Genomic DNA, 8178 nt, shown 5'->3' with positions numbered 1-8178 from the left:
GGAGAATAAAATCTCAAATCCTGCACAACAGAGCAGGAAGTTACACAGGCTTTTATACATCCTTTTTTCCAGCATACTTATCCAATAGCAAGCTGCTCCAAGTATCCATATAGCCAGCCAATCCAGTTCCCAGCTAGTTCTCTGTATCATTTGTTAAACTATACATAAAGCTGCTTTATTCAGCATTGTTCTTCCATATCTCCCCTGTTTGGCCTTGCTTAGTTTCAGGCAGTCTGACTCTGCAACATACTGTTGCAGATTCTCAGCATAACTGCTGTGTGTGCCTCCAGGCGGGGGGGCCAAGGACACTTGGGCCTAGCACACAGAGCTGCTGCGAGTGCCTCCAGGCAGGAGGGGGAGGGGCAAGGACACCGGGGCCTAGTGCGAGGGGGCTTCATCGACACTCGTGGTCTTCCATCCCCTCGAGTTACCTAGTGGCCATGCCCCAGTGTTCCCAACAAAACTATAATAAAGAACAATATTGTCAGACATATAGATGAACATAATTTGTTGAGGAAGAGTCAACATGGTTTTAGTAAAGGAAAATCATGCGTCACCAATCTACTAGAATTCTTTGAGGGGGTCAACAAGCATGTGGACCAAGGGGGTATAGTGTACTTAGATTTTCAGAAAGCCTTTGACTAGGTCCCTCACCAAAGGCTTTTGCGCAAAGTAAGCTGCTATGGGATAAAAGGGAAGGTGCTCTCATGGATTGGTAACTGGTTAAAAGATAGGAAACAAAGGGTAGGTATAAATGGTCAGTTTTCAGAATGGAGAGAGGTAAATAGTGGTGTCCCGCAGGGGTCTGTTCTGGAACCAGTCCTATTCAACATATTCATAAATGATCTGGAAAAAGGGGTAAACAGTGAAGTGGCAAAATTTGCAGATGGTACAAAATTACTAAAGATAGTTAAGACCCAAGCAGACCGTGAAGAGCTACAAAAGGATCTCACAAAACTGGGTGACTGGGCGATAAAATGGCAGATGAAATTTAATGTTGATAAATGCAAAGTAATGCACATTGGAAAGCATAAACACAACTATACGTATAAAATGATGGGGTCTAAATTAGCTGTTACCACTTAAGAAAGAGATCTTGGAGTCATTGTGGATTGTGGATAGTGTGGATACCACTCAATGTGCAGCGGCAGTCAAAAAAGCGAACAGAATGCTGGGAATAATTAAGAAAGGGATAGATAATAGGACAGAAGATAGATGATGCTTTCCAATGTGCATTACTTTGCATTTATAAACATTAAATTAAATAAACATTAAATATATATATATATATTTCTAATAATTTTTGTTGCCCTTTTCTGAACCTTTTCCAATTCCTATATATATATATTGGAATTGGAAAAGGTTCAGAAAAGGGCAACAAAAATGATTAGAGGTATGGAACAGCTTCCATATGAGGAGAGATTAATAAGACTGGGACTTTTCAGCTTGGAAAAGAGACGGCTAAACGGAGATATGATTGAGGTCTATAAAACCATGACTTGTGTAGAGAAAGTAGATAAGGAAGTGTTGTTTACTACTTCTCATAACACAAGAACTAGGGGTCACCAAATGAAATTAATAGGCAGCAGGTTTAAAACAAATAAAAGGAAGTATTTCTTCACACAACGCATGGTCAACCTGTGGAACTCCTTGCCAGAGGATGTTGTGAAGGCCAAGACCATAACAGGGTTCAAAAAAGAACTAAATAAGTTCATGGAGGATAGGTCCATCAAAGACTAATAGCCAGGATGGGCAGGAATGGTGTCCCTAGCCTCTGCTTGACAGAAGCTGGGAATGGGTGACAGGGGATGGATCACTTGATGATTACCTGTTCTGTTCATTCCATCTGGGACACCTGGCATTGGCCACTGTCGGAAGACAGGATACTGGGTTAGATGGACCTTTGGTCTGACCCAGTAGGGCCATTCTTATGTCCTTCTACAGCACATTCCTGCACCTCACTGACTCTCTGACCTCTTATACTCTTTGTAGCATGTGATATTTTTGTAGCAAAAGTCATATAATAAACTGTCTCTCATTTTCTTGAAGCTAGGAAGACAGATTTCCTACACTAAGGCCACATCCTTCTCTTTCCTGGGAAAACATGGTGGACAAGGTGCTCCAGAAGGTGTTCATTTTTCTTGTCCTAATTTTCATTCTTGGAAGTCTTCTTTCTGGGGTATTCTACAAGTGGCAAACAAAAATGATGAGTAAGTAAAGAATATATAAATACAAGGATTTTTTGTTTCTTGGAACAGTGACCATCTTTTTGGAGTATATAAAATAAGTAGCACAATGAGGGTGCATGTACAAATAATACAAATAAAATATCTGAGGGGCTTGGCCTGACAGATTCTTAGTTATTGTGGCATGAGTAGGGAAGAGAATGCCACAAAAAGCCACATTTGCCACTGAAGCTAAGTGTTTGAAGATGCATGGCAGGATTCGCCCTAAGAATATTGCTCCTGCCATTCATTTCCCAGATTCTCCTTCTAACAAGCCTTTTAATAATCACGGTAGCTTGTGTTGCATGCCTATAATAGTGCAGACAAGTGACAGTGAACTAGAGATTCATGTTACTCCTGAGCTGCAATTTTAGTTCTATGATTTCCTGAATGAAAAGAGAATTCCGCAAAATTACTTTACACTGATAGTTTATCTTCCTTTCTTGCACACATCTTCTCTTTCAGTTCCTAAGGAAGATTGGCTGATGGGTCAAGTCTATCGCAAAGACACTCTGAACTCCACCTGCCTGATGAACAACCTTTCTCATTCACAAAGCAAACTGAAACATACGGTTGCAAGACAGATCTTTGTGGAGCATAATCACAAGTTCATCTACTGTGAGGTGCCCAAGGTGGGCTGCTCCAATTGGAAGAGAATCATCCTTCTCCTCACAATGAACCTGAGCAGAAAGGCTAATGAAGTCCACTATGATCTCATCCACCAAACCCCACTGATAAAGAGGCTGAGTTCTTACCCTTCTGACTATCAGGCGAAATTGCTGACCAGTTACACCAAAGTGATGTTCACCAGAGATCCCCTGGAACGGTTGGTTTCAGCTTACAGAGACAAACTTCTGCACTCTGAGCCATACTATAGTATCACTTTGGCAAATGAGATCAAGGCCATGTGCAGGAAAAACAAAAATTCGACTGAAAAGGTGACTTTCCAGGAGTTTGTTAACTTTATTCTGACAAAAAACCAAGAACTTTTGGATGTTCACTGGAAACCAATGTTTCTACTCTGTGATCCTTGCAACATTCACTATGACATCATGGGGAAGTTTGAGACCTTGGAGCAAGATTCTGAACATGTTCTCAGGAACATTGGAGCCCCAGAGGATATGCACTACCCTAACTTTAAGAAGTATGACTCAGAGAAACGTACTAGTGATGATATCACCCTCGAATATCTCAGAAAGCTGAGCGCAGAGCAAATTCAAAAGATCAAGAAGCTGTACCAGATGGATTTTACTTTGTTTAACTATCCTTATGATTTGAAAATGAACCTTTACGAGACTGATACAGTATGAACACGAGGGACATTTTTATTCTTACAAAATCACATGAACTTGTCTACACAGATGATTACAGGTGGTTGATGGTAGCAGTCAAGCACTTATTGTTTTGTAGCTCATGAAGCTATTTGTTGTACACATTCCTCTATTGAATCAATGTGAGAAACATTGCACCTGTATGATATTTTCCTTCTGCTGATCTGATTGCCTTGAATGTATTGGAAATTTACAGAGTCCGTTGGCATGATGGGGGTGAAGGATGGGGAATATGGTCTTTCCATGCACAGATGTTTCAGAGTGTCCACTTTGAGTCTAGATTATTTTGATTTTCAATTAATAAAAAAATACAAAGCAGCGTGTGTGTCCCTAACCACGTAGGAGCCTCCAATGGGAATTCTCTAGCAGGCAGGCAGGCAGGCAGATGTCTTACATGTAAAGGTGCAGTGCACCAAACAGAATCATCACTAAATTCACTTCTGGAAATTGCCAGAGTACAGCAGCGCTCTCACCATACCCCCATCAATTCCCCTACCTTTGTGGGTGTTGGAACGATTTGGCGTAGATGCAGCAAAGCTGGCATTGTGCTAGCTTGGGTTCCCCCCACTCCTGGTCATAGGAATGCTCAGCTAAAAAGTGTGCAGCAGCTTTGAAGACTCTTTGCACTGTCGTAGCTGGAACCAGAATCTGGCCCATGGTCTGATCCAGAATGAAAACGCCAACCAACTCCTCTCTCCTAGAGAAGTGACCAGGAAAATCATTCTAGATTATACAAGTATAAGGCACTTGGCAAGCTATAAAAGGGTGCTATTGACCCATCTCAGGCATGGAAAAGGGTGCACCATTGACCATATTTCCCAGACGCACAGACACAATGAAGGACTTTATAATCTGCAGATGGGGGCACCTGCAGGGAACACAGGGACACACCTACTTATAAACTGTTCTTACACTTCTGCCCAGCAGGTGGACTTGCTGCATAATAACACGAATGTGATGTTTGCTTCCAATCCCCTGGAACAGTTGGTCTCAGCCCACAGAGACAAGCGTTTGCATTCTGAGCCATTCTGTAGTGTCATTCTAGCAAATAAAAGAAGGGCCACATTCAGGGAAAACAACAATGCTACTGAGAAAGTGTCTTTCCAGGAGGTTGTTAACTTTATTCTAAAAAAACCCAAGGGACAAAACAAAGCAAATAAAAAAAGCAATACCAACAACAAGCACCCCCTCTCCCCACCAGCAGAAGGACATTTGGACATTCATTGGAACGTTTCTACTCTGTAACATTCACTATGACATCACGAGGAAATGTGAAACCCCACAGCAAAGTGTTGAACATGTTCTCATGGGTATTTGAGCCCCAGAAGGTCTGCATTACACTAACTTTAAGAGGTATGACTCTGAGAAATGGACCAGTGCTATTATGACAATGGAGTATCTCAGAAAGTGCTATCTTCAAAGCATGGGTCATTGTATTGGACAATGGGAAATCCACAGACTTAGGCTATGTCTGCACTACAGACCTTACAGCAGCACAGCTGTACCGCTGCAGCTGTGCCGTTGTAAGGTCTCCCGTGTAGCTGCTCTATGACAACAGGAGAGAGCTCTCCCGCGGCATAATTAAACCACCCCCAATGAGCAGCGGTAGCTATGGCAGTGGGAGACGCTCTCCTGCCAACATAGCAATGTCCACACCAGCACTTTTGTCAGTGAAACTTATATTGCACAGAGGTGTGGTTTTTTTCACACCTCGGACCAACAAAAGTTTTACTGAAAAAAATGCTAGTGCAGACATAGCTCAAGTCTGCATTTAGTCAACAAAGAAAGAGCCTTGCTGTGAGTGAAAACACTGGCCTAATTGCCTTCTGTGAATAATAATGAACCCAGGGATCTTTCCTGTTTGTCTGAGCTGTTTTGGACACTTACAGGGAGCATTCCAGGTGCAAAGATGGAGATCCCCAAAATAACTTTGGGGAATGGTGAGAGACTTATGGAGAACTAGCAGATTGCTACATCTCTGCTATCTCTTTGGACTTACAAATCGGTTAATATATTTTACCTGCTTTAACCTCTCCATAATTGTCATTTCTTTTTCTTAGCTAATAAACCTTTAGTTAGTATACTAAAGAAATTGGCATCAACGTTGTCTTTGGTGTGAGATCCAGAGTATCCATTGACCCGGGGTTAGTGACTGACTGCTTGGGGTTGGGAATAACCTAAGATGAGGTGATTTTTGGTTTTAATAACCTTTCATGTCAAAGTCCAGTTTGTCGGGGTGGTAAAGAGGGGTTGGAGAGCCTAAGGGGACTGTCTGTGGCTCCATGGTAAGATGAATATTGTAATCCAGGGGTGCACTGGTGTTACTGGCTTGGTGAAATCTAATTATAGAATATACCACCAGTTTGGCATGTCCGCCCTGTTTTCTGACCTGAGATTGGCACTTTCAGTTGTAGGCCATACCAGACAGCGTGACAGTGGTATTGATACAATAGGAATGAAGACATCTTTATATAGGTGGTCCATTTCAACTGTGAAAAAATTAGATCCCCAGTCCTGCACCATGCAACATGTGGGTGGGGTGCTGTACTTACACCCAATCCCACTGAAGTGAATGGGGCTAAGCGCAGTCACTGAAGTCCGCCATATTGTAGGATTGAGGCCTTAATCATATTTCTGTATGTCCTGAACTAATAGCGATATTTCAATTTGAGACAAAATCTAATTCCATATTTTGTTGACTATGTTATCCCAAAATCCATGTCCCCTTTTTGTGACAATGGAGTCCTGTGTGTTTTGCTAAGCAATACACTTCAAAGGTTTTTTATAAACTGAATATAACATTTGTGGGTTATATTGTTCACACAATGTTTTTGTTGCTCTGTGCACTCGGGCCATGTTAGTGACCATAATCTCACCCTCTGGTGTGTGACATATAGTAATTTTAATGATTTCTTATACGGTCCTTTAAACCAGCTTAAAGAGCTGAAAATTATTAATTTCCTGGGGAAAGAGATAGGGCTATGTTGGGCTTTTCCTGCAAGAGGAATAGGAAGGCCAGGAAACATTGCAAAACTGATCTAATGGATTTCCTACAACTCTTTCCATCAAAGAGGAGAGGCTAGGGGTACAATCTCATGGATGCTGAGGCTCCACAGAGAATGGGAACAGCAGTCCTGCAGAGAACCATCCTCTTCATGCTGATCTCCTGGTCTTCCTTCCCTCTGGCAGCATAGCTCCTACAGGCAGAAACCCCACATCCTACAAGGTTATGGGTGTTTGTATCTGGGGATTTTGTTCAGGCCCATCTCAAGGTATATGATCTATGTAAGGATTTCTGCGGGACCTCAGGCAATCCAATCAATTCAAAGAGAGCATTAAAGTGATCTCTAACTTCCTTCTTTTCAGGTTTGTACATTTCAGACGCTGCCAAATCGCCAATAAAGCAACACAGGATCCCATTTGTCCTGCCCGAGTCCAGTGAACCCAGAGTAATGTGGGTTCTTACTGTTAGCTTTCCTTGGTAATATGAACCACTTCCATACTGAGAGGGAGGGTCAGTGAAGGGGATAGAAAAGGAAGATGGTTCTGTTTATATCAGCAGGTCTGGGCTGCTCTGTGGAGCTCAGAGGCTTTGTGAGACAGCTTTTCACAGCCCACTTGGTGAATGTGAGAAACAGGCCTGAGAGTATTATCATGGAGAACAATACTGTGTGTCCCTGAAGAATGTTTGACCTTTAGTGCAAGTCAGAGATGTTGAGAAATGTCACTGGATGAACCAGGCCTTTTCTAAAAGTTATCGTATCTGAACACAGCTCCTGCCCCAGCTCACCTTTCAGAGGTAGAATCTTACTGGCAGCCAGTTTCTGTCAACTGTTACAGATAACCTTGCTTGTTAGCTCCACATTGCAGCCCAAGACCAGAGGCCTTAAACCAGTGACACATCTAAGAGGTTGCAATGAGCCATCATATATCAAAACATCTCTGTAACAGGGTCCTTGATGGACTGGGTGACCCACTGGTTAGCGCCTACCTAGTCATGGGAGCAGAGGTAGGGGAGCCCAGGCCCACCCACTCAACTGACCCAGCGCCCTAGGAGGATCAGCAGCATTTGGTCTCCAGGGGGCCCTCTGAGCTACCTTCCCTGCATCCCTTCTGAGTGCTGCTTCACTCTCTCAGTTTCTGGCCCGTTTTTGCAGAAGCCTTCTGGATAGGTCTACACTCCTCCCCAGCCTCCCCCTTCTGAGCAGAGTGGCTCATTTTTATACCTTTCTCCAGCTGGAGAATGCTCTGCAGGGTTGGAGGTATTTAGGCCTAGTACTTCCCTTTAACCTCTTCTGGCCCAGTATACTCCATCACAATCTTCCTCAGCTCAAGTCGGAGATGGGATTCTAAGCTAATCAGGTAGAGCATTCATTTCTAGCCCTGGCAGTTTGCAAGATAGCTGCCCTTCAAAAATCACAACACCCAGATGTATTTTAGAGCTATTATAGAGGTTTTTTTTCTCTTCCTCTGCCTCTTCATATCAGCTCATGGATGAACAGCTGGCTGAACCTGAGCAAAGCAAGAGGCGATGCTGGTGGGCAAAGGAAAATATTATGAGGCATTTGAAGTCACAGTGCAGTCTCCTTTGATTGAAAGTTCATGTTCATAAGTGGTCAATT

At 42.9% G+C, this 8178-nt stretch overlaps 1 pseudogene across 1 annotated transcript; it reads left to right on the top strand.

Moving 5' to 3' along the window:
• Nucleotides 1-2710: 2710 nt before the first annotated feature.
• LOC311521476 (carbohydrate sulfotransferase 9 pseudogene) lies at nt 2711-3535 on the top strand (annotated as a pseudogene). The gene has a single exon. The product of its transcript is annotated as a carbohydrate sulfotransferase 9 pseudogene (transcript).
• The last annotated feature ends 4643 nt before the right edge of the window (nt 3536-8178 follow it).

Source organism: Lepidochelys olivacea (assembly GCF_965140295.1).
Source record: "Lepidochelys olivacea isolate rLepOli2 genome assembly, chromosome: 6".
NCBI lineage: Eukaryota > Metazoa > Chordata > Testudines > Cheloniidae > Lepidochelys > Lepidochelys olivacea.
This window is presented reverse-complemented; position numbering and strand designations above follow the sequence as displayed.